The following is a 23,637-nucleotide window of genomic DNA, read 5'->3' on the forward strand; positions in this document are numbered from 1 at the left end:
GGGAGGGGCATGGGTGAAAAAGGGGAAGGAAGGGAGGGATTAGGATGGGAGGAGGGAGGGAACTACAGGGGGGGATACAAAGTAAATAAAGTGTAATTAATAAAAAAAAGTTTTAGAAAAAAGAAAACAAACAAAAAGACTCCAAAAAAAAAAAAAAAAAGAAGTAACAGATCACAGATATATGAACAAGGAATTTAGGAAGCACATTTTCTTATCTCTGAGATACATTACTAAATGATCCTATTCGTGAACATAGTACATTTGTAATTTAATGACATTTTGGGAAAAAAACTAAAAACCACACAACTGGGAAGTTCTGGAACTAATAAATATTATAGACCGAGTTAAGAAGTTCTTGACTAGGCCAGGGGATGGCAGAGCTCTCTTTTAAACTTAACAACCTGGGACACAGAAGCAGGAAGATCTCCATGAATTCAAGGGCAACCTGGTCTGCATAGCAAGTTCTAGCCTATCCAGGGTTACATAGTGAGACCCTGCCTGTCTCTAATAATAATTATTATTATATACTATTATTTAATTATTATCTATAAAGTTACATAATATTATTTTTATTATTTTCCATGGCTAAACTTTATTGCAAAACAAACATAACTAAAAAATCCTTAATAATGTTGAATATAGACATGTTAAAGATATATTAAAAGATGTATCAATATGTTGACAGAAATATCAATTGATTGGTTAAAAAAATATCTAGGAGAGAGTACAGAGAAGAAATGAGAGCAGAAGCAAAACAGAAAAGAAAATAAGAAACATAGGAACTTCAATTAAATGTTTTAACGTAGCTTGGGCCTTTGTGATGCAGTAAGGTCCCTCCAATAGACAAGACTCTAGTGTTAGGAGAACACCGACCCACCCGCAAAAGCTTAGATACAAAACTTAACCTGCCTCCAAGATCTGTCCCTAGAACGGATAGCGCAGAGATTGAGGGAAGGTCCAACCAATTCCTGGCCCGACCCAAGACCCCACCGCAGCCTCTTTCACTGATAATGACACTCCGGTATGCTTGCAGACAGAAGCCTATCAGAATCGTCCTCTGAGAGGCTCCACCCAACAAGGGTTCAAAACAGAAGCCAAGACTCACAGCCTAACATAGGGCAAAGCATAGGGAGACTAGTGGAAAAGTGAGGGGAAGGATAAGAGGACCTAGAGGAGACAAGAACTCCACAAGAAGACCAATAGAGCCAACTAACCAGGACCCAGAGGCCCCGTGGAGTCTGAAGCACAAACCAAAAACCATGCATGTTCCCTCCACAGAGGTAGCCAATGGACAGCTCAGGCTTCATGTAGGTTCGCTATAAGGGGTACGGGGTGGGAGGATATCTCTGACATGGACTCTCCTGCCTGTCTTTTGATCACTTCTCCATGACTGAACTGCCTTACCAGGACACAGGGGAAGAAGAGGAACACAGTCCTCATGAAACTTGATGAGCTGGGGTGGGTGGGTAGGGGGATCCCCTTTTCTGAGCAATAGGGGAGGGAGTCCGGAGGATGGGGAGGGAGAGGGAGCGTGGGACTGGGAGGAGAAGGGGGGATTATGACAGGGATGTAAAGTGGATAAGTAAATTAATTTTTTAAAAGTTTTAACCTAAATGTCTTAAAGCCCAGAAAAGAGAAAGAAAAGAGCAGAATTATAATTTGAGATAATGATGCGAAAAAAAAAAATACTTGAAACCTGTGGAAAGACAGACACATTTTCAAGAAGTGCAATAAACTTTAAGCAATGAAACATTAAATATGCCAAATATAATTATACCATGTATCATAAGAAAAAAGTTAGTCTTCAAGTGACCTCAGTGAGACTAACTAGTGGCTTCTCCATGAAAATGAAAATGTCATAAGATGATGAGATAATCTTATGAAGTTTGGAAAATAAACAGTACCATAAAATGTTATAGCTATTTAAAGCAGTACTCAAAAATAAAAACCAAAACATAATGCTTTCCAGACAAAACTTAATTTAGGCTGAAACTACCTATAGCACAGCTAGTATAATTTAAACTCCTAAATTAATTGATGAATATACTATGTTAATGGATAGGATCATCTAATAGTTAAGAAAACAGTTCTCAAAATTTATCTCAGAGATAAAACTTACTCACAGTCCAAGTCAAATGTTTGGGAAGTTTAATAAATTAATTGTAAAATATAGGTAAGCCAAACACTGAGAATGACTAAGACATGCCCCCTACCAAAAATCACAAAGAGATAAAGTGAAAAGCTGCTAGTATGCCAAAAAATCATAGGACCCTAATGTTGAAAGAAAAGGTAAATCACCAAAATCAGGTTACAGAACTGTGCTCCAGTATTATAATCTCAAAAATATTTAAAAGTTATATATAATTATGCTGCACTTTGATCCTTCAAAAACTTACAGAGCTAGGCATAACAAACAGGCAGATGTACCTTACAAATTTAATGTTTATCCGTCATTTCACTTTCCAGGGTTGCTTGTGACCAATCATGGCTCAAACATATTCAGTAGAAATTTCAAAATAATTCATGTTTCTAAATTATGTGCTGTTCTAAATAGTGCAATAAAGTCATATATCAACTCAGTCTTTCTATCCCCCCAAAATAAATTATCCTTTGCCAGTGGAGTATCCAAGGGAATGTGCTATCTGTCTTTAGTCACATAGACACTGTCTTGTTTGTCAGAGCAACTGCTATAGTATCTCATAATTAATTATATTTGACTAATACAGCATTTTACTTAACAGTGGCCCCAAAATAATTTAACAGTGACTTTGCCAGTATGATTACAGTATATTCTTGTAGTCCTGTAGTAGTTATAAATGCTCTATTGTGTTTGGTTATTTGTCTCTCTGTGCATAATTTATAAATTCAACTTAATCATAGATATGCGTAGATCTGGAAAAAAAAGCTAGGTATACTTAGAATACAGAGCTACCCACAGTTCCAAACATTCACTGTGGTTCTTGGAAAAATCACCCACAAATAAGGAGTAACAGCTGCTTACATTCCATATACCTGATATCATACATGCATACAAGTATATAAAACAAATACATAAGAAAAGACAGCAGACTCAGAGTTGTAGCCATATTTTGCCCAAAGAGAAAAGGATGCAATTGAGGAAAGTAGAAATCATCACATCAGGTGATGATTAGAATTATTTTATCATCATGGCTTATAATGTGAATGAACCTATCACATGTTCTCTTGCACATCAAATGTTGCATATTAAAAACACCTAAGACTCATCAGGAGGAAAAGGAAAACAAATCCAACTGCAACAGAATCCTGTTTAAGAGATGTCAAAAGCGGGGTGGCAAGATGGCTCAACAATGATCCTAAAGTCAAACATGATGACCTGAGTTCTCTGGAACCAACATGGTAGAAGGAGAAAACTAACTCCTGCAAGTTGTCCACTGACCTCCACTTGATTGCTATGGCATTCATATACCAACATAGACACACACACACACACACACACACACACACACAGAGAGAGAGAGAGAGAGAGAAATAGAGACAGAGAGCGAGAGTAAATAAATGTTAGGATTTTTTTAAATGTCTAAGGGTTACTGGTGTGCCTCAGTGGTAGAGTGTTTGCCCAGCAAGCATAATGACCTGGGTTTTATCACCAGCACTGAATAAAAATAAATTAAAAATAAAGTATGTAGAAATTTTATATTTTCCTGCCATCTTGGTTGCTGCATTCCTCTAACTTCATGATGTTTTTCACTGGCTTGATTTAGCAAGCAGGTCTCTGGAAACAGGAGCATCGCTATAGAATGAATGTCTTCCTGGACTGAGGAAAAAATAATAGGAAAGCCTGATCAACGCCCCCAAATATGACATTATTTGGAAATAGATCTTTAAAGAATTAATCAAGCCAAAATGAGGTCATTTGGGGAGACTTTAATTCAGCACAATAGGCATGTGCATACAAGAGAAAAATTAACATAAGGACTTATCGTTATATATTATTTCATTACATGTTTTATGTACATATTAAGAGAACCCACAGTAGCCCACAGCTATATACAATAATTATTATTGTTAGGCGATCATGTCACAGACATGCACCAGAGAAGACAGTGTAAAGAGAGAGAAAACCTGGAGTTTTCCTGTCGAAGCTCAGACAGATCAGTGGAACAGACTCTTTCTTCTCAGGCTTTGGAAGGGATAGGCATGCACCACACACATGCACACACACACACACACACACACACACACACACACACATATGCCAGATTTGAATTTGAGCCTTCAGAACTAAACAGACAACCCACTTCAGCTATTCTTGACCACTCTGTTTTTGGTACCTTGTCATTGGAGCCCTAGTACACCCATGCAATCAATCTTAATATTTATATTTTAAAATCATGTGCTAACCCCAATACTTTGCACTTGTAACCTCACAGTAAAACACCTGACAGAGTACCAAATTCTTCCCAAACTGCCTAAAACACATTCAGAATTATTTAATATGTGACGTGGATGCTGGTACATGATTATTATATGAAGTAAAAAAATACATTTCTTAAAGTTGGGATCTCTAGTGTCACATCTGATGAAGACCTGAAAAACTATGTGTTTCAGTAAAGATGCCAGCCTACTTGTAGCCAACTCAGTGTTTACTGTCATTGTAGGGATGGCATCCAATCCCTGGGATTCTATTGGTGAGCTTCCAGCAGACACTACTCTGAATGACTCAGTGCTAATGTAGTAATTTAGCATATTTCTGCATGCCAAATAATAGATTATAAAAATGGTGTCATTTGAACTCCAAATTGATTTAGCCAATGGCAAACAAGTTGGTTTTGATTTTTTCCTTCCATTTATAAACAAACAAACAAAAAAACAATTGTAGCGTGTAGGATAGTTAAGAGCACTGAAATTTAAATTTACCTGTTTAATGGAATTTAATAAGTCAAGCATTTTTGTAGACTGACAAAATGAGTCACAATTTTTAATATATTGTGACTAGAGTTAATGAAAAATTATCAGCTGAACTGAAAGAATGAGCCCACCAAAACAGAACAACGGCAAAAGAATCACCTTTAAATTCAGGTCAATCTCAATGAATGAATCTCAGCAAATACTTGCTTTCTTATCTGAAATAAAGGGTGAAAGCAATTTTTAAAAACACACAAAATATCAAACTTTTTGAAAAATGACAGACTTGATGTCTATGTGTATGTGGCCTCAATCTTCTCATCTGTTAAGTAAGGCCTCAGCTCCACTGGTTTCCCATGGTAGCTGTGAAGGCAAGTTAATTACTTAAAAAGTACTTAGAAATATAGAGTTCCCATGCATGCTGAGCACTGGGTTTCGTGAAATAAAATGCCTTACCTAGTTTGCTTTCTGTTGCTGTGGGGGAAAAAAAATCATTTAAGCTAAGTTAGGGAGGAAAGCATTTGTTTAATTTACAATTCATGGTCTACCATCAAGGGAAGCCAAGACAGGAACTCAGGGCAGGGTCTTGAAGCAGAAACCATGAAGAAATGCCATTTACTGGCTTCCTTTAGGTTCATGTTCAACTACTTTTCTTATATAATATAACCCAGACCTCCTTGTCTAGGGATGGTAGACTCACAATGGGCTGGCTCTCTCCTACATTGATTAGTTCCAAACATACCTACTGGCCATGTGATGGAGAAAATTCTTCAGTTGATGTTTCTTCTTCTTAAATATGTCAGCTTGACAACCAAGGCAAATTATCCCTAACAATTAAGTATTTTCTTAATTATTTCCACACTGGACAATATTACAACTTTTTCAGAAGCATGCATGCTATATATTATCGATTCTCTTTTCACTTTTGGTACAAAATTAAGTAATTCTATTTGCACAGTAAGTAGATGTTTTGTTTATATTTTTAAAGACCTCAAATATCTACAAAATCAGTTTTGTACCCTTTGGATAACATTTATTTTTTATGATACATTAAGAATGGTCAAGATTCTTCCCCATCACATCTCTTCATGTTATTATTCCTGTAATCAATATTTTGTGAAATTCATTCACTAAGAGAGGATGAGGACTGTGGACTGCTGGGTGGCTCAGTCAATATGAGGACTTGAGTTTGGACCCTCAGAACCAAGGCAAAGGTGAGCACAGCTGGTCCATGCCTTCAATCCTAGCACTGGGGATGCAGGGATAGGAGGATTCCTGGTGTTCCCTGGCCAGCCAGCCTAGCTAAATCCATGAACTCCAGATTCCTCAGAGACACTGTCTCAAAACATAAGGTGAGGAGAGGTTGTGGATGATATCCAACTTTGGCCTCTGGCCTCCACACACATCCATACAAATGTGTTCAGGTGCCACATGCAAACATGCACATACATACAGTAATGGAAATAATAATAATAATAATAATGCTGTATTTAGCCCTGACGTGGGAAGAAAGCCCATAGCTTGTCTCATCTAACCAACTCTGCACCTGTGGAGAATTTCCTTTAGTGACATCTCTGACTGTGACCATCTATCTAGACTTTGAACACTCTCTTAAAAGTATATTTAGTGTGGGCAGGGTTACTCCAGCTGTTTATAAAATAGCAAATTGGAAATTCTTTCTCCTGTGGGAGTCCAAATTTGCTGCTCTGGGTTTCAAGCCATCCACTGTATTTCTTCCCTGAAACAGTAGTGAATGAACCCATTCACATCTTCACATGATCTAGAAATTGGGGGTATCTGTTCACATTTTTCAGTCTCCCCTGTGTAGTTTCTGGAGCACCCCTTTTAGTACACTCAATCAATCTCCACTTCGCTTGAGGAACTCCAAGCCTAAAGCACATAGGACTGAAGCTCCATTTGCCTCTCATGTGATTCTGCAGAGGGTGTTTTCAGGAAGATGGCTGTCTCCATAGTCTCTTTTCATGTATTAGGGAAACATCTTAATCGGCTTTTAGCAGTGGTATCAGAAAGGGGGAGAATGTGGAAAGAAAAATGAAGAAAGACAGGGTGAAAATTCCACCTATTAATTAACTTAAGATGTAAGCTCTGAAAAATAAACATTTACGCACACTCACCATTTACCTCCTGCAGCACTCATTCCAACATTGAACCCACAGACAGAAATCTGTTATGTCACACAAGGACTAAGAACAAACCTTTAGAGGCATGGAGAATAGAGCTGCTTTTATCTGTGGACTGGTATAAGTGGACCAAGGGTATTGTAAGTAAAAGTTGAATGAATAGTAAGCATGTACTCAGAAGCTGAGCACACACGAGCTGTGAAATAGCTCTCCAGGTGCCCAGTGAAGGTTCTGACGAAATTGAGAGGAGGATATTGAACCAATCTGTGAGATAGTCAGTGGCTGACACACAGAAAAAGGGAAAGGTTGCGCGGGCAGATTGATTACCTAGCAGGCTCTCTACCTGGTGAATGAAAAGAAGTATTAATGAGGCCAAACTAGAAGGAAACCTTTGTTCTGGAGTTAAGGTTGGGGAGAAAGGTCAATGAAGGGAGTGAGGTAAACCTCGGGGACAATCAATTATAGGTCACAGTAGATCAATTACTGCTCCATCTGAGCACGTCCAACCAGAAACCCAATGTCAGCTCCATCTCCCTTTTTTTTTCTCCTCGATCTCTTGTGGCTCCTAAGACCATCAATTCTAATCCTGAAGTCAGTTCTCAGCAGTCTGTTCATATTGTTCATGACTTAGCAGACCTTTATCACCTCTTACCTGAAAATTGGTAATGATATTTCCACTAATCTCTATACCTTGTAAACTTATTCTCTTTTATAAGAATTTCTTTTAAATCACAACCTGGCCACATTTTTTTAGACAAAGACTTTTGATCAATGCTGTTATCTGCTAAAGTTCTACTCATGGAATTCAATCTCTTTCATTATCAGATCTCAAGATACTTTTCTAGAACCTCTCTTCCATCAACCCACCACCCAACTCACACTTTACTTGAATTGCAAGTGACTTCCTCAGATGCAGTACTGACCAGTTGTATGTCAACATGACATAAATTGGAGAGTCCTTTGAGAAGTGCACAGCCTCACTTGAGAAAATGCTCCAAACCCAGTGGTCGGTGGGCAAGCCTGCGGGACATTTTTCAATTAATGATTAATGAGGACAGGCCCAGCTCCCTGTGGATATAGTGTCACCCACCTCTAGGCAGGTGGTCCTAGATGGTATAAGAAAGCAGGCTGAACAAACCATGGAAAAAGTCCACAGTGGCTTTAAGGATCACTCTTCCATGCCTTCTGCTTCAGTTCCTGCCTCCAGTATTCTGCCTTGAGATCTTACCCTGAACTCTTCCAGCAGTGGAGGGTGACAGGAGTGTCATCTGATGAAGTGAACTCTTTCTTCCCCAAGTTGCTTTCAGTCATGGTGTTTTACCACAACAGAAACCCAACTAACCCAGTTGCTATAAGTTTTTGCTTAAGTTGTTCCCTCTGCCTGCAAAGTTCTTTGTCACTCTACTGGATACATTTCTAAAGAACCACATTAAAATGTCAAATCATTCCCCAATAATTTTCACTCCCTCAGTTTCTCTATGAATTATTTCTCCCATTTCCGTATGTCCTGTTCTGTCACATACTCTATTTTGTACCTATGAACTGTGCAAGCCTTCCTCTTGATATGTCCATAGGTTTCCAATTGATACTGGATGGATGGATGGATGGATGGATGGATGGATGGATGGTGGATGGATGGATGGATGGCTCAAAAATCAGATAAAGCTTAGAAGGTGATAAGTACTCTCTTGATGATTATGTTTAGTTACTCTTACAGTTAGGCGTATAAGTCTCTAAAATATTACAACTTATTTAATTCAGACATGCGTAAAATTACAAATTTTACAATGATGTGTTTTTATAGTTTTAATATTTTCACACTTTTGCCACTTGAACACAGTTGTATTAGACTCTGTTCTAGGCATTGGAATTCCTTAGGAAGTGGAATAGCCAAGGTACTCTTAAAAAGTTGATGTTCTAGTGACAGTTAAATGGGCAGGCAATAAGAAAATGAACAAATAACCTTAGTGGTATTGCTAAATAGAATGGAATAATATGCTGGCCAGACATCTTATGAAGAAAAAGGCATGGAGCTGATATTTCAAGTGAAACCTGAATGAAGTAAAAGCTGCCAGCAAGCACAGTGACTGAAGATGTCGTGTTTCAAGGTCAGGTTACTATGGTTGGTACCCAGCAGAAATGGTTTCCAGGAAGGCTATTAGGAAACTAGACTGGGAAGTGGGAAGGGGCTTTACCTTATATAATTTGATAAGCCAGGAAGAGAATAAAGTTTATCTATAATAGAATTGACAGCTGGGATTTCATGGTAGACCATTATGTTTTTGGTAAAACAAACTGTGCAAAGCATCTTCTACATGATCTCTGATGTCTGTCCCCACCGACTTGATTCCAGGTTTCCTATCTTGCCTGATTAATCACAGTAACTTCTGCACTCATTTCATTGGTTGACACTGTTATGCCTGCCTTAGTCTCTGTTATTGTCTGGTCTGTTTTCTGCCTAGAAGACAAATGGGATCACATTGTTCGCTGTTTACAATCCTGTGAGCTGTCCACATGGTCACCAAATTTTCAATTACCTTTTTTAGGTGAACTAGGTGACAGATTCAAAGACAAACATTCTCTTGGATATTGATAGATTTTGAAACTACCACATATAGAAAAGTCAAAGACCAATGTGTTTTAGGTTTCATGCAATAATGTCAAATATTTCTCAAAATATAAAAATAATTACATTGAAGAGGATGATGGGCTAAAATTTGTGTACATTTATTTAGCTATTGTTATATTGATAAAACGATACTGTTTGCCTAAGCCCTGATATTGTAAGTTCATCACTAACAACAGAAATATCTTACATGCTTGTATCTACAATATGCATTTAGACACAGACTCAAGCCACCCAGAAGCTCGGTGTCATTCCATGAATTCCTGCTGTTTTGTAGGTCTTCTTTTAAGTACCCTCAAATGTTTTGTTCCTTTTTAATTTATATTACTTAATACTGATGTTTACTCTTAAGATACTCTAAAACTGTTTTCTGTATGTAAGACCTGTATGAATGGCAAATATATTTTGTGAATTGCTAGATATTTCATTTTATTAACATTGTCTTTGAGGGAGCTGATGTTTTTAGTTTTGAGGCTGTTCATAAAAGTTTTAAGTTTATATATTCAGTAACTTAAGAAATGTTTTCCTATCTCAGGAATGCAGATTCTCTATTATGCCTTCCTCTGGATGCCTTGCTGTACTTGCTTTTATATTATATGGGTAAGCTCAAGTTTTTTGGTTTTTTTTGTATTTCTTTTCTTCTCCTAATTTGTAGCTAATTTCCCTTTTTAATTTCTAGCTTTTAGGATGGGATTGCAATCGTTTCCTTTAAAATCTTTCTTCTTTTATAAAACATAGACTCAGAGCTCTCAATATCCTGTGGGAGCCATTGTAGGGATTGAAGTTTTACTTCTCATCTGTGTTTGAGCTGAAAACCTGCCTATGGCCATCTAATGATCATTTAGCTCAAGGTATTGCCCAGATTTTCTTTTTCTTATTTAGCTGGCCGCTGGACGGTTTACATGTTTAATTTCCAATTATTTGGAAAATTTTTAAATGTCATTTTATATTTGTATCTAATTTAATTTGATTATTGTCAGTAAGCACTCTATGGGATCTTAGTTGATTAAAATATGTAGGTCTTGTTTCATAAGAAATAACATAGCCTAGCTTTGCTCTCTACACGGCTTTGCATGGTACATTGTCATTGGCTTCAGTATTCAGGAAATGTCCGTGAAGTTGGCTTGATTAGTACTATGATGATGTTTTTCAAGAATTTTATGTTATTGACTTTCTATCTGTTCATCATTTGCTGAGCAAAAAAAAAAAAAAGTTGATATTAACCATTATTATTGTCAATATTTTTTTATTTAGGCCTGCCACATTGCTCTGTGTAATTTGAAATTGTCATTATGAGTATATGCATATGAGTTTTCTATCTACTTAATGAAGTAACTCTTCATAATACCTCTTATCTTGGTCTATTTTCTGTTACTATGACCTAATTCTGGAGACTGTACAGTTTCTAAAACAAAACAAAACAAGACATATTTCTTACAGTACTGGAGTTTGTGAAGAACAAAAACATCACAGCCATCAGATGGCCAAATACCAAGCTAACAGAGTAGAAGAAAGCTTGGGCAGAGCAAGCCTACAAGAGAGAGCTCACTTTTGTAACCACTCCAAAAATACCTGTTTGTCAACTTACTCACCTAAGTACCATCAACACATGAACCTAGAGAATAGGTGTCAACTCATGAAGTTTGTGGAGTACACCAACACCAGCATTTCTCCAAAGCTCCCCTACCTTCTCACCATAATGAAGACAACCCCAATTTCTGTTCATGTTTGCTAATGATTTATAAACTCCCTAGGGTGTCTTTTTGCATCAAGGTAGATATGGCACACCTATGTACATTAAAGTTTTTTATCTGGTTAGATTTGGGTCTGCCATTTGCCACTAATCTCTTATACCTGTCTTTGCTTCCTTTTTGCTTTATTTTGTTATTCATCCTTATAAAAAGTTGACTTTTCTTTTTAGTAATAAACCATCCTCTTTGAGCTTATTAACTATATACCTCTTGATTTTATTGTTCTGGTTGTTCTAAAGTTTACAGTATCATTAAAATTATCTCAATCTACTTGCAAATGATTGTAGAACTTCATGTGTAATTTCAGGACCACACACATGCATTTTTCTATTCCTTCCAACCTTTGTCATTTCACACTTTACTTCCAATTTGTTTCCAACTCCCCAAGTCATTGATTCTTAAAGAAGTTTAATGAAAGAAATGTTTATTATTTATCTATAGTAAATACCTAGTTACCTATTGTCCCAATGCTCATTGTACCTTTATGAAAATTTGAATTTCCACCAAATATTTTCTTTCTTTCAGTTGAAAATTTTCTCTTTAGTATTTCTTGCCAAGATATGATCTAACAAAAATAGTTTGTTTTTTGTTTTTCTTAAAATGTCCTTATTTCATTTTTATTTTTTTTTAAATACTTATACCAAAAAAACCTTATGCCAATGGTTTTTTTGTTTTGGTTTGGTTTGGTTTGGTTTTTGGTTTTATGTTGTTTGTTTCTCTCCCAACTCTGTAGAATCATTGTTCTTGTCTCTGGTCATTCACATCTTTGTTTGTCTATAGGTGACATGTCCTTTCTTTATCCGGCTATTCACATATTTTGTTCTTTATACTTGATTTTCAGTAATTTTATTATATTGTGCAAATTTTCTTCCATGTTTTTTATGCTTACATTTTGTTGAGTTTCTGGATTCTGTCAATTTATTTAATTTTTCTCAAATCTAGAATTTTTTTCAGCCATTATTGAGACAAATATTATTTCACCCAACCCTCCATACTTTCTAGGACTGATATCAAATGTTTTTAAATTTTGTTGAAGAGTGAGTCCAAATCTGTAGCACTCCATTTGTTTTTTTTTTTTTTTCTAAACTTTTTTTTTCCTTATGTGTTTTAGTTTGGATATGTTATATTTTTCTACCTTCAAAGTGACTGAGTGTCTTTAAGTATTCTGTTCTCCGGTGCACCAAGAAAGTATTCTCTTTTGCATGTTGTAATTTTCATCTCAAGAACATTCATTTGTTCTTTTAAATAAAATAATTTGTTTCTTATTTAATTTATGTTTCCTTTAAACTGCTGGCATGCTTATAGTAAACATTTAAGCTTATATTCTGATTTCATTATCTCTTCCATTTTGTGGATATGTTTCCCTTGTTTATTTTGACTTATGTTTTCATTCTTTTTCAAGTATCATACAAGTTTTGTTTGGACCTTGACATTGTGAATGGCTTGTTATTCAGCATGTGGCTTCTATTTTCCTTTTGCCATTGCTAGTCTTGACCTGGCTGGGACCTTACCACAAAATGAACCTCATTCTTTGGGGGCCTTTTGTGTTTGTTGTCCATGAAGGTTTGGTCCTGACTCAGAGGTTTTGGGGTTTAACTCTAAGACTTATGCTCTCCTCAGTCTTTATCTAAGATCCTAAGCAGTCTTCAGGATGCCCTATTCTAGCTTGGTTAGTTTTATTTGACTCCCTAGGTGAGCCCCATAATCTTTTGATGTACAGTTCTTCATTAACAGCCCTTTTTGTATGATTGCTCTTTGCCAAACTCTGTCAAGTCTTAAAGGTCCATAGAACTTATTCAACTAAATTTTCAATAGAACCCCAAGTGCCATCTTTAAAAATTCCTTCTCTGGGTAGCTCTTCACTCTTTTTTTTAAACTCTGTATCCCAGCTGTATCCTGCTCCCTCATTCCCTCTCAATCCCTCCCTCCCTCATCTCCTCCCTGCCCCTTTCCAAGTCCACTGACTGGGGAGGACCTCCTCCCCTTTCATCTGACCCTGTTTTATCAGGTATCTTCAGGAAGCTCTTCACTCTTAATACTAATCTTCCAAATTCTGCCAGCCTCAGTTTCCCTAAAGTCTAACATCTGTGTCCTTAATTCAGCAAGACCACCAGGGTTGTCTTGATTTCCTTTCCCTTTACTGGGGTTGAGAAAAAAGTTTCTAAGCAGAACTAATAATAATAATAAAATCAGGCTTGCCTTCCTCACTAATTCTTATGGAACCTACAGTGCCTCCTGCATCTAATATCTGAGAGCAGTTAGCTCCATCATAGGTTGGAGCTAATGTTCATCAACAGACAAAAGTGATACAGTTCTAGAATCAGCCATCTTATAACACAAAAATGACCCTAAATCCCCAGAATAAATAATACTCTATCCGTGACTGTAACAGTCACCAGCCTCCCTGCCACACCTGACCAGCTTCTCTCAGACCCAGTAAATGGAGTACTGGTGAGCAGGTTTAACAGAGGTAAACGCAACAATTATGATTTTTCCTTTAACTGTAACAGGACTCACCATGAACTGTAAATACAAACACTTTTGTATGAATCCAAGCACTGTGTTGAGAGCAACACTTAATTCAAAAGTAAAAACCCAGTCCTGAAACAGGCCACTTGATTCTCAGAGCCTCACTTCAAAAACTAGCTCCAGCCTTTTCCCCAGGCACCCTCATCTGTACCGCGTGCCGGCCTCCATTAGCTCACTTCAGTTCCAGAATGCACCAGCCCTTTGCTCTCTGCCATATGTTCAGATGTGCCACTGCTTCTCAGAGAGCTGCCTCTCCGATGTTTAACCCCTTTTCTGCAAGTCAGTCCCCGTTAATCTTCAATAACCCCGCCACCTTGAATTTAATAGCTCATGTAGCGTTAAAACATTTACTAAATGTTTCCTACTCACCTCTGAAGTTGCTTTATGCATGTGGAATGCTTAAACCTTACAGTAACATTTTATCCAGACTTCATAGATGAGGACAATAGTGAAAGAAACTGGAGCTAGAGAAAGCTCATTGTTTAAGGCACTGGCAGCTCCTGCTGGGGACCCATGTTCAATTCCCATTACCCACATGGTGGCTAAAGCTGTCCTTAACTCCAGTTCCAGGACTAGTACCCTCTTCTGATCTCCACAGGCACAAGGCATACATGCGTGCCCATGCGTGCAGGCAAAACACCTAAAATAAAAGTAAACAGTTCTTTAAGAGGACGTAAATTATTCAGTTGTTAATAAAAAAGCATAAATATAACCTCAGCTTTACATGTCTCTAAATGATGCACTTGTAAATTTGAATATGCCTTATATTACAATTATCTGAAAAATTTAAATACTTTTCACACTAAATTAGAAATCCGGAGGATAAAACATAGTTAGCAGACCCTGAAAACTTACAAATGATACAATTTTCAGACATATTTGAGAATCAATGTACTATCACTGTACTTTTCCCCACATAAATTTGTTACTAGTTGATGAAAAGTCAAGGAAGTGGCCAACAAGATTTTATTGTAATGAAATTTAGCATTTGCCAAATGATTACTGATTGTGCAATGTAAAGAGGGCATGAGGGAAGTAGAAATCAATTGCTCAGAAAAGCAGTCTTAAGCTCAAGCACCAGGCAACTGTTGAGTAATTGAATATCAGAAGTCTACCATTAGGGCAATAATAAGACATGCCTCGCTTGTTACTGTGGTTGGCCTATTCTGTCTAAGTTACTGCTCCCTGGGCATTGCAGGGTACCATCAAGTAAATAGGAGACATTATAAAATTGCTTTGCAAGTGTAAGTACAGAATATAATACTGTTATGTTGTTAACTAAAAACACTGGGCATTCTGTCATTAATATCCTTTGAAGGATGGGGTCAAATCTGGGTTCATGTCAGGGAAAAAATGCATTAACTTATCCATAATTATTGTGGAATATGGAATTTAAATAGAATATTAAACCATAATTCTTTTAAGTCTAGTGTCCTGGCTGGCCTCAAGAATACCCTAGATATAGTGATCTTGTAGCATTCAATAGAGGTCCTGTATGTGTTATGTGCCTAGTAAGTTGTTTATAATACATTTCTTTCTGGTCCCAGTAGGAAATCAGCTTCTGGATCAGAAGTAATGAAATTCAATTATCTCCCTAAATTGCCCTTTATGCTTACAACTACTTATGTCTCCAGATTCTGACTGTGTATATCTTCTTTTCAGACCCTGAGATATACCTTTTTATGCAGTATTAATAATGCTCAATCAGGATGGAATTTTGCAGTATTATGGGTAATGAGACTTCGATTTTTTTAAAAACATTTTAAATTCTTCTTTCGTATGTTTCATCCACACCACAGCTTCCCCTCTCCTTCCCCTCTCCTTCCCCTCTCAGGTCCTCCCTATTACTCCCCACACCCTCCCCTCCATGCACTCATCCTCTGTTTCTATTCAGAAAAGGGCAGTCCTCCGTCTATCAGCCAAACAGGGCACAGCAAGTTGCAGGAGTAGACACCGCCCCTCATGTTAAGGCAGGACGCAGCAACCTAATAGAAGCAAAGGGGATCCCAAAAGCGAGCAAAAGAGTCAGAGACAGCGCCTGCTACCACAGTTAGGAGTCCCGCAAGAAGTCAAAGCTGCACAGCTGTAACGTGTGTGCAGCGGACCTAGCTCAGACCCATACAGGCTCCCTGGCTGTCAGTTCCATCTCACTGAGCCCCCATGAGCCTAGATTAGTTGGTTCTGTGAGTTTTCTTGTGGTGTCCTTGACCTCTCTGGCTCCGACAATTCTTTCTTCCTCTCCTCCACAGGATTCCTCAAGCTCTGCCTAGTGTTTGGCTGTGGATCTCTGTATCTCTTGTCATCAGTTGCTGGATGAAGCTTCTTTGGTAATAACAGAGCTAGACACCAACCTATGTGTGTAGCAGAATATCATTAGGAATCATTTCATTGATGCTTTTTTCCAACTGTATTTGGTTCTATTCTATGTCTCCGAGCTCTCCAACCTCTGGGTCCTGTCCCTCCAGGCTGTGTCAGGGATGAGCATCCTCTCATGGCATGAGCCCCAAGCTAGAGCAGTCACTGATTGGCCACGCCCACAGTTTCTGCACCACATTTACCCCAGCACATCTTCTAGGCAGGACAATTAAGTCGAAGGTTCTGTGGCTGGGTTGGTGTCCCAATCTCTCCCCTGGAGGGGAAGACTTTCCTGGTTACAGGAGATAGCTACTTTAGGCTCTGTAACTATTTCTTTTATTTTTTGTTGTTGTTGTTTTCAATACATTCCAACTGCAGTTTCACCTCCCTACACCCTTCCCCATTCCCTCACACACACTCCTCCCAGCCCTGCTACCTCCCCTCTCCCCCAGATTTACTCTTCCTCCGTTTCCCTTCAAAAAATAGCAGGGCTCCCAGAGGTGTTCATTGAACACAGAATAAAAAGAGACAACAATACTAGGCAAAAGCCCTCATTCAGGACTGGTTGAGGCAAGCCAGTAGGAGGAGAGGGTCCCAAGATCAGATGAAAGATCAGGTACACCCCATTCCCCCTGTTAGGAGTCCTGTAAAACACTAGCCTAACAACCATAACCTGTACACAGAGGACCTAGCCTGGAACCATGAAGGTTATGTGATTGTTGCTTCAGTCTCTGTGAGCCCCTGTGATCCCTGCTTAGTTGACTATGTGAGCTGTGTTCTCCCGGTATCCTAGACCCATCTGGCTCCTACAATTCTCCCCCTTTTCAAATAGGTACTCTCTTCTTAAATGTTATTCATTATTATTATTTGTGTGTTTGCACACCTGCACAACAGGAACACACATGTCAACAGCATGAATACAGAGGTCAGTGGACAACTCTTGTGAGTCTGTTCTGCCTCTCCACCATAGGTTGACATCAAATTTAGGTAACAAAGCTTGCACAGAAAGAGCTTTTACCTTCTGAGTCATCTCACCAGCCTGGCATTTTTGTTATAAGAATAAGATTGCATCTGAGTAGCTTAAGAATTTCTTTAGTATAGTAAACTATATCCCTGTTGACTAACAGCTGGGATGTTTAAAAATATTTTGCTTCTTCAATATCCAGTTGAGAGCTCTATTTTCTATTGAGGGATGTTTCTGTCAGACTCGGGTAGGCAATAATGAAGCAACAAACAGTCCCTGAACTAAGGATGCTTAAAAGGAACATTAGCTTATTTATCAAATACATTATGACCCATTGGAGACTTCAGGATACCACATTCTACTAGAGTTGGAGCTGATGGAAAGATTCTTGAAAGATGCTAGTACCAAAAGGGCACATCAATCACTTCCAGGTTCTTAGTTTTTCTTGTCGAAATAAGTTCTAAGTCTTTGTGTGCCAGAAAATCATAGTAAATAGAATTGATGATGGCAGTAAACTGTCCTCCTGAGTACTAAAGGTTGCCTTGTTCCCATCCTTGCAAGTAAAACCTATTCACCTGACTCACAAACTTCACCATTCACAGTGTCAAGCTGAGGGTTCCGGACCTAAGACATAGGTTCTTCTACATCATTCATTAGCAGTCAGTTCACTGGGGGATCAACAGAGATCATAGGAGTACTTCTCAGAGGTAAATTTAATATTCTGAGTAAGCTGAAGGTCCCTTTTCTGAAGGGCAAATACTCTTTTATTCAGCTTCTTGTTTTCTGTGGTTCTTCCCTTTGTCTTCTGGGATCGTGTTCCTTTTTCCAACATATTCCTTGAATACATACCAATGGGTATCAGAGGAAACTCTATCCCTGAAATGCAAAAAGCCTTCTAGAAACCTTCTTGTACATAGGTAGATGTAACTCCAATGGTCATTTAAAGCATTGGATTTCCATGAGCTAGCGATTTCCTTGGCAGTGCAATGTTTTAAAACTTAGTAGGCTTCATCTTTTTACACCAATGACTTCCGAGTATCAATATGGCAGCTCTTTTCTAGAGTGTACACTTATACCTGCGGTACCCCTTCTTCATTGTCAACCATGTCCACCATTCCAATACCTGGAATCTTAAAGCCCTTAAAAGGGTGCCTCTGGTTTCCTCTTTGGGCAATTGGTTTATGTTTTCTTTCTAGGTTTTCTCTTAGAACCATTGTCCTATTGGAAATATTTCCTGAGCATGAACTTATTATACCCAAAGGTTTGATGTGCCTTGTCATAGTTGAAAGAATTTTCATTTTCTTTCTTTGTTCTTCTAATGTTTAAATTGATAAGAAACTACATAAGTACAGAGCTTTTGTACTCCCTTTATTTATTTCTATTTCTGCTTGAAAACACTCTATAGCTTCCAGAAAAATATAAAGTAACAGAATCTTCCTTATTATGCCCCAAATAAATACAATAAATAAAAATATATACTGCCATTCTTGATTTTATATGCTAATTAGAACAACACTAAAATTCTAGGTATAACCGCTCATGTCATTCAGATTTGGGCTGCAATAACAAATGACTTCAAGTCTCAGGGTTGAGAGTAATGGAGAGAACTGCTAACAGTCTCTTCATTGCATCATTCAGAGTCCCAAACAGATGTAAGAAACTACTAAAAGTTGATGGCTGCAACGCCAGACTCACAGAGAAAGCACATTGAAGGATATATTGCTTCTGAGAGCAGTTTCAGAAGTGATATGTGTCCTTTACATCAAAGCAAACCAGATAGCCACACTCAGTTGAAGAAGGGTGGAAGCACAGAAAGAGAACAGCGTTTCCTTGACACACCACCCTGAGTATGACAGAGGAGGAACTGAGAGCAAAGACTTGGTGACTTCATAACTGGGAAAGTAGCTCAGCAAACAAAGGAAGAATCATCAGCCCCGTCATTAACTCCCGACAGCACAGGAAGATCCCATAATGTAGCAACAGCTCCAAAGGAGAAGATGTGGAGGAACAGAATTCTCTCAAAGAATGGAAATCAAATCCACTCTATATTTTAAGCAAGAAAGCCCATTTTAATTCTACATTTGCTTTTTACCGAAGGTCAGAACTTAATCTGTAAATATACCCCAAATGAAATGATTTACTTCTTTTCCGTTTTTGGTGTATTTGTTCTACATGGCTCTACCAGCAGGTCTCTTGAGAGGATGTGAGCCACAAAAGACAAATCTGAGCTAAGCTTAGCACAAAAGAGAAATTAATGTTTCTCTCAGGCAAGTCACCTATGACTCACGAGGGATTCCTCTTCAGGAGCGTTTGACACCCACATCCACAGCAAGGGTGCTAGGAAGATGAGAATCACTTTGAACTGACGAACAGAAAGGCACTAGAGTGAATAGGAGAGTTCACTTTTCTGAATAAGATTCAATCTACTAATTTCTCATTCCTCTACTAAAAATATTAACAGGAGCTACAAACACGCCACTGTTTAGCCAAATTAACAGACTATTCCTTCTGCGTTGCCAACTGCATAATTGAGATGATTGTGCTCTGATATCCTGTCTTCTCTGTGTTGTTCAATATACATAAAGCTCTTCAAGCTTTACTCTTCAAAAGCGGGACATGGGCCATCAATTTCACCTCCTATTCAGCTTCCTGTCTCCATGGTCTGAAGAGATCCTCAGAAAAGTGGGTATTCACAGGGCCCTCATTCTCATCAATAACTCATTAGCCTGTAGATGGCAAAGCCAACTGCTCGGTGCTTACAAGATGGGATATAAAGAAGGGCCAGAGATGAGGAGGGTACCACGGAACACCCTAAGTAGTATCAACATCCATCTGGACTGACCTTGAGTTTCCCTCTCTCATTTTGATTTCCCACTTACCATACTCTCCTTGGCCCTATTTTAATGCCTCATTCCATCACACTCTCTGAGTGCCTGGAGTAACTTTCTAATTAAGATCACTTCCATTAATCATACACCAAGGTATGCACTGATACGATTCTTATTTTGAGTAAAAAGTATTTTTTTCTCAAGCTGCTAAGTTTAAGTTAGGGAAGATTTTACAATTTTGTGTGACTACTCAAACTCCCAAGCCTACCAATATCAAGTAAAATAGGAATTCTTATTACATGTGGCATGTGGTCAGCAAAATATTGTCAGGATGTTAAATATTAGCGACTGGTGGATTATCAATTTACAAAAACAAGAATAAGATCAACTGATTTCCACATCAAAATAGACATTGTTTTTCATAAAATGTGTCCTTTAGAATTATAATGAAACACAAGTTCATTTTCACAAAGTGGCATAAAGATATGCCAGAAATTAAGGTGAATTAATTTTATTTCCTGAAGTAATGACCTCGTGCATGAATGTCTCTTGTCCTGCGATATTGCCCTGGCTCTGTGTTCAGTCTCACGAGTGCCCTTGACAAATCATACAGGGAGAAACGTAACAGTAGCAAAGGAAGTTCTTCTGCATTTGTGTTTGCCCTCATGTTCTTCTGCCTTCACCATGTGAATAATCCCAGGTTAGCCTCATAGGGGATGAGATATATGAAAGTCAATGCTATTTTCCCAGCCAGAGCTGCAGACACCGGAGGGCACCGCTATCCTGTTGCCCCGCTGCAAGCCGATCACCTCACCCATCTCATTGCAGACATTCCAAACCATCAAACCCACAGACTCATGAGTAAAAATAAAGTCATTATTATATGTCACTTGGGTTTTAAAGTAGTTACATGACATTTTTGTGGCAATAGATATCTGCAACTTTGAAGAACTGTTTAATAGAGTTTTGGGTTTAATAGAACACCAGACAATAGAATTCACAGTGCCTAAATTTAGTCTCGAAATCTGTCAGTACAAAATTTTCTTCTACAGCTACATAGTAACATATTATGAAACTTCTGAGGAAAAAATATTAATTTAGAATGTTCCTTAAATGTCACTTTACCATATTGAGCAAGCAAACATGCCTCTGCAAATCATTCAACTCCTCTCCTTTTTTTCTCCCCCTTTTCTCCTCCCAAGCAAATAGATAGTCAAAGAAAGAGAAAATGGTGTGGAGGAATGAAAAGAGCCCTCATGCAAGATTTTCAAAGTTGAAGAGGAAAGGCTGATGACGTACATACCATGCCAACTTAAAGAAATACGATTTGTTAGACTCTTCCTTAAGTGAAAGCTTCTTAAACAACGGGATTATACTTGATGCTCAGGACTGTTATCCCCCTGACTCTGGGATTGAACATCCTCAAAAACACAAAGCCAAAACTTCAGGGCTGCCCTGTTTAGCTTCAGCTGTCAGCTGGGCAGAATCATCTTCAGGAGCCTCAGTTGAAGGATTGCCAGATCAGGTTAGCCAATGCCTGTGTCTGCAAGAGATAGTCTTGATGGATGATTGGTGTGGGAGGGCCCAGCCCACTGCAGGTGGCATCAACCCTAGGCGGGTGGGCATAAGCTACAAGAGAAATTTAGCTCCTATGCATAAGGCAGCCCATAAGCCAACAATGTTTCTCCTTGATTTCTGTTTCAGTCCCTGATTAAGTTTCCAACCTGAAGTACCCCAATGATAGGCTATGACCTAAATGTGTCAACTAAATAAACCTTTTCAAACCCTCTGTTGCTTATGGTCATAGTATTTGTTGCAGCAACAGAAAGCAAACTAAAAGGAATGGGATACCATACAAGTCAGCACACTGGCAAACCACATTACAGAAATGCGCTTGATGGCAGGCACATTGAAAACAGGAAACAAGTTAGGAGCCTGCCACAGAGGACCTCTGAAAATCTCTGCCCAGCAGACTATCAAAGCAGATGCTGAGACTTATGGACAACTGTTGGGCAGAATGAAGGGAATCTTATGAAAGAAGTGGGAAATAGGAAGATCTGGAGAGGACAGGAGCTCCACAAGGAGAGCAACAGAACCAAAAAATCTGAGCACAGGGGTCTTTCTTGAGACTGATACTCCAACCAAGACCATGCATGAAGATAACCTAGAACCCCTGCACAGATGTAGCCCATGGCAGTTCAATGTCCAAGTGGGTTCCATAGTAATGGGAACAGGGACTGCCTCTGACATGAACTGATTGGCTGCACTGAGGGGGGAGCAGGCTTAACAGGCCACAGAGGAAAACAATGCAGCCACTCCTGATGAGATCTGATAGACTAGGATCAGAAGGAAGAAGAGGAAGGCCTCCCCTATCTGTGGACTTGGGGAGGGGCGTGTATGGAGAAGAGGGAGGGAAGGTGGGAATGGGAGGGGAGGAGAAAGGGGCTTATGGGGGATACAAAGTGAATAAAGTATAATTAATAAATATTAAAATAAAAATATTTTTAAAAAGAAATATAACATTAAACTTAAATTGCTACCTTGTGCTTTGGAACTGTAAGTGTCCCACATATCTTCTTGGCCAGGAACTACAATGAATGAAGGTATATTTCCTTTGAACATAAGAAAGATGCTGTGGTTGCTTCCATCCATTCTCATCCCCTTGGAAATGAAGCCTCTAGAACCTCAAGACACCGCACATCTCAGATCATCCTTGATGCTCAAAGTCCCTCCATCCCTTAACAGTCATAGGATACTGACGTGGGATTGGCTTTCCCTAGTGATAAACTCAGTGCTGTGACCATCTTAAGAACCAAGACCAGAAATAAATTTGATCCATGAAACAAAGTAAAAGCAAGACTAGAAAAGAAATCTTCTTCTACTTCCCAATCCAGCATTCCTACCATGAATAATAACCAATGCTCAGTTGTGGGGAAACAGTGTAATAAGCCATGCTAACATGACATTCTCCAGTGGAAAGAGAGGGTTGGTTCTGGGACGGAGGCATCCATCTGATAGACTCTCCTGGTTATCCTCCACTTAGCCATCGTTATTTGAAATGTGCTCTCCAAAATCCATGCATTATAAGCCTGGTATCCACATGGCACCTTTAAGAATGGGTGCCTAATGAGAAGTCTTCAAGGCCACTGTAGTTGTGCCCTTTTGTGCCCTTGAAGGAGATATTGGGACCTCAGCCTCCACCTCTTCTTTCTTCTTTCTGGCCATTATGTAAATGGGCTTCTTCTGCCATACATTGTCACCACAGTCCTCACCCCAAAGTAACAGTTATCAACAGGACATGCACTGTGAGCTAAAATAAAGCTTTTCTCTTCCGAAGTTACTGCCTCCGTTACTTTCATAAAGAAATGAAAAGCTAACTGGGACATTTCTAAAATCTCTCTCTCTCTCTCTTTATATATATAAAACTTATTGTAACCCATTTCTCTTTCTTCCCCTGTATTTCTCCTCTGTTTTCAACTCTTTCTTACCAGTATCACATCAGGGTTACAGGAATGATTCAGAACTTTAGGTGGGGCACTATATTTCTGAAAAATTT

The 23,637-nt window shown here is 38.6% G+C and overlaps 1 long non-coding RNA gene across 2 annotated transcripts in view; it reads left to right on the plus strand.

Moving 5' to 3' along the window:
- Positions 1-23,413, plus strand: part of LOC132657039 (uncharacterized) — a 43,732-nt gene extending 20,319 nt beyond the window's left edge. The window contains exons 1-3 of one of the 2 annotated variants that reach the window (XR_009594881.1): positions 15,599-15,665; positions 16,184-16,261; positions 21,284-23,413. This is a non-coding gene — a long non-coding RNA (uncharacterized LOC132657039). Of the gene's footprint in view, positions 1-10,189; positions 10,255-15,598; positions 15,666-16,183; positions 16,262-21,283 lie in introns of those variants that run through there. The other variant, XR_009594880.1, reaches the window with a different exon arrangement.
- The last annotated feature ends 224 nt before the right edge of the window (positions 23,414-23,637 follow it).

This window comes from Meriones unguiculatus, chromosome 10 (assembly GCF_030254825.1).
Source record: "Meriones unguiculatus strain TT.TT164.6M chromosome 10, Bangor_MerUng_6.1, whole genome shotgun sequence".
NCBI classification, from domain to species: Eukaryota; Metazoa; Chordata; class Mammalia; order Rodentia; family Muridae; genus Meriones; species Meriones unguiculatus.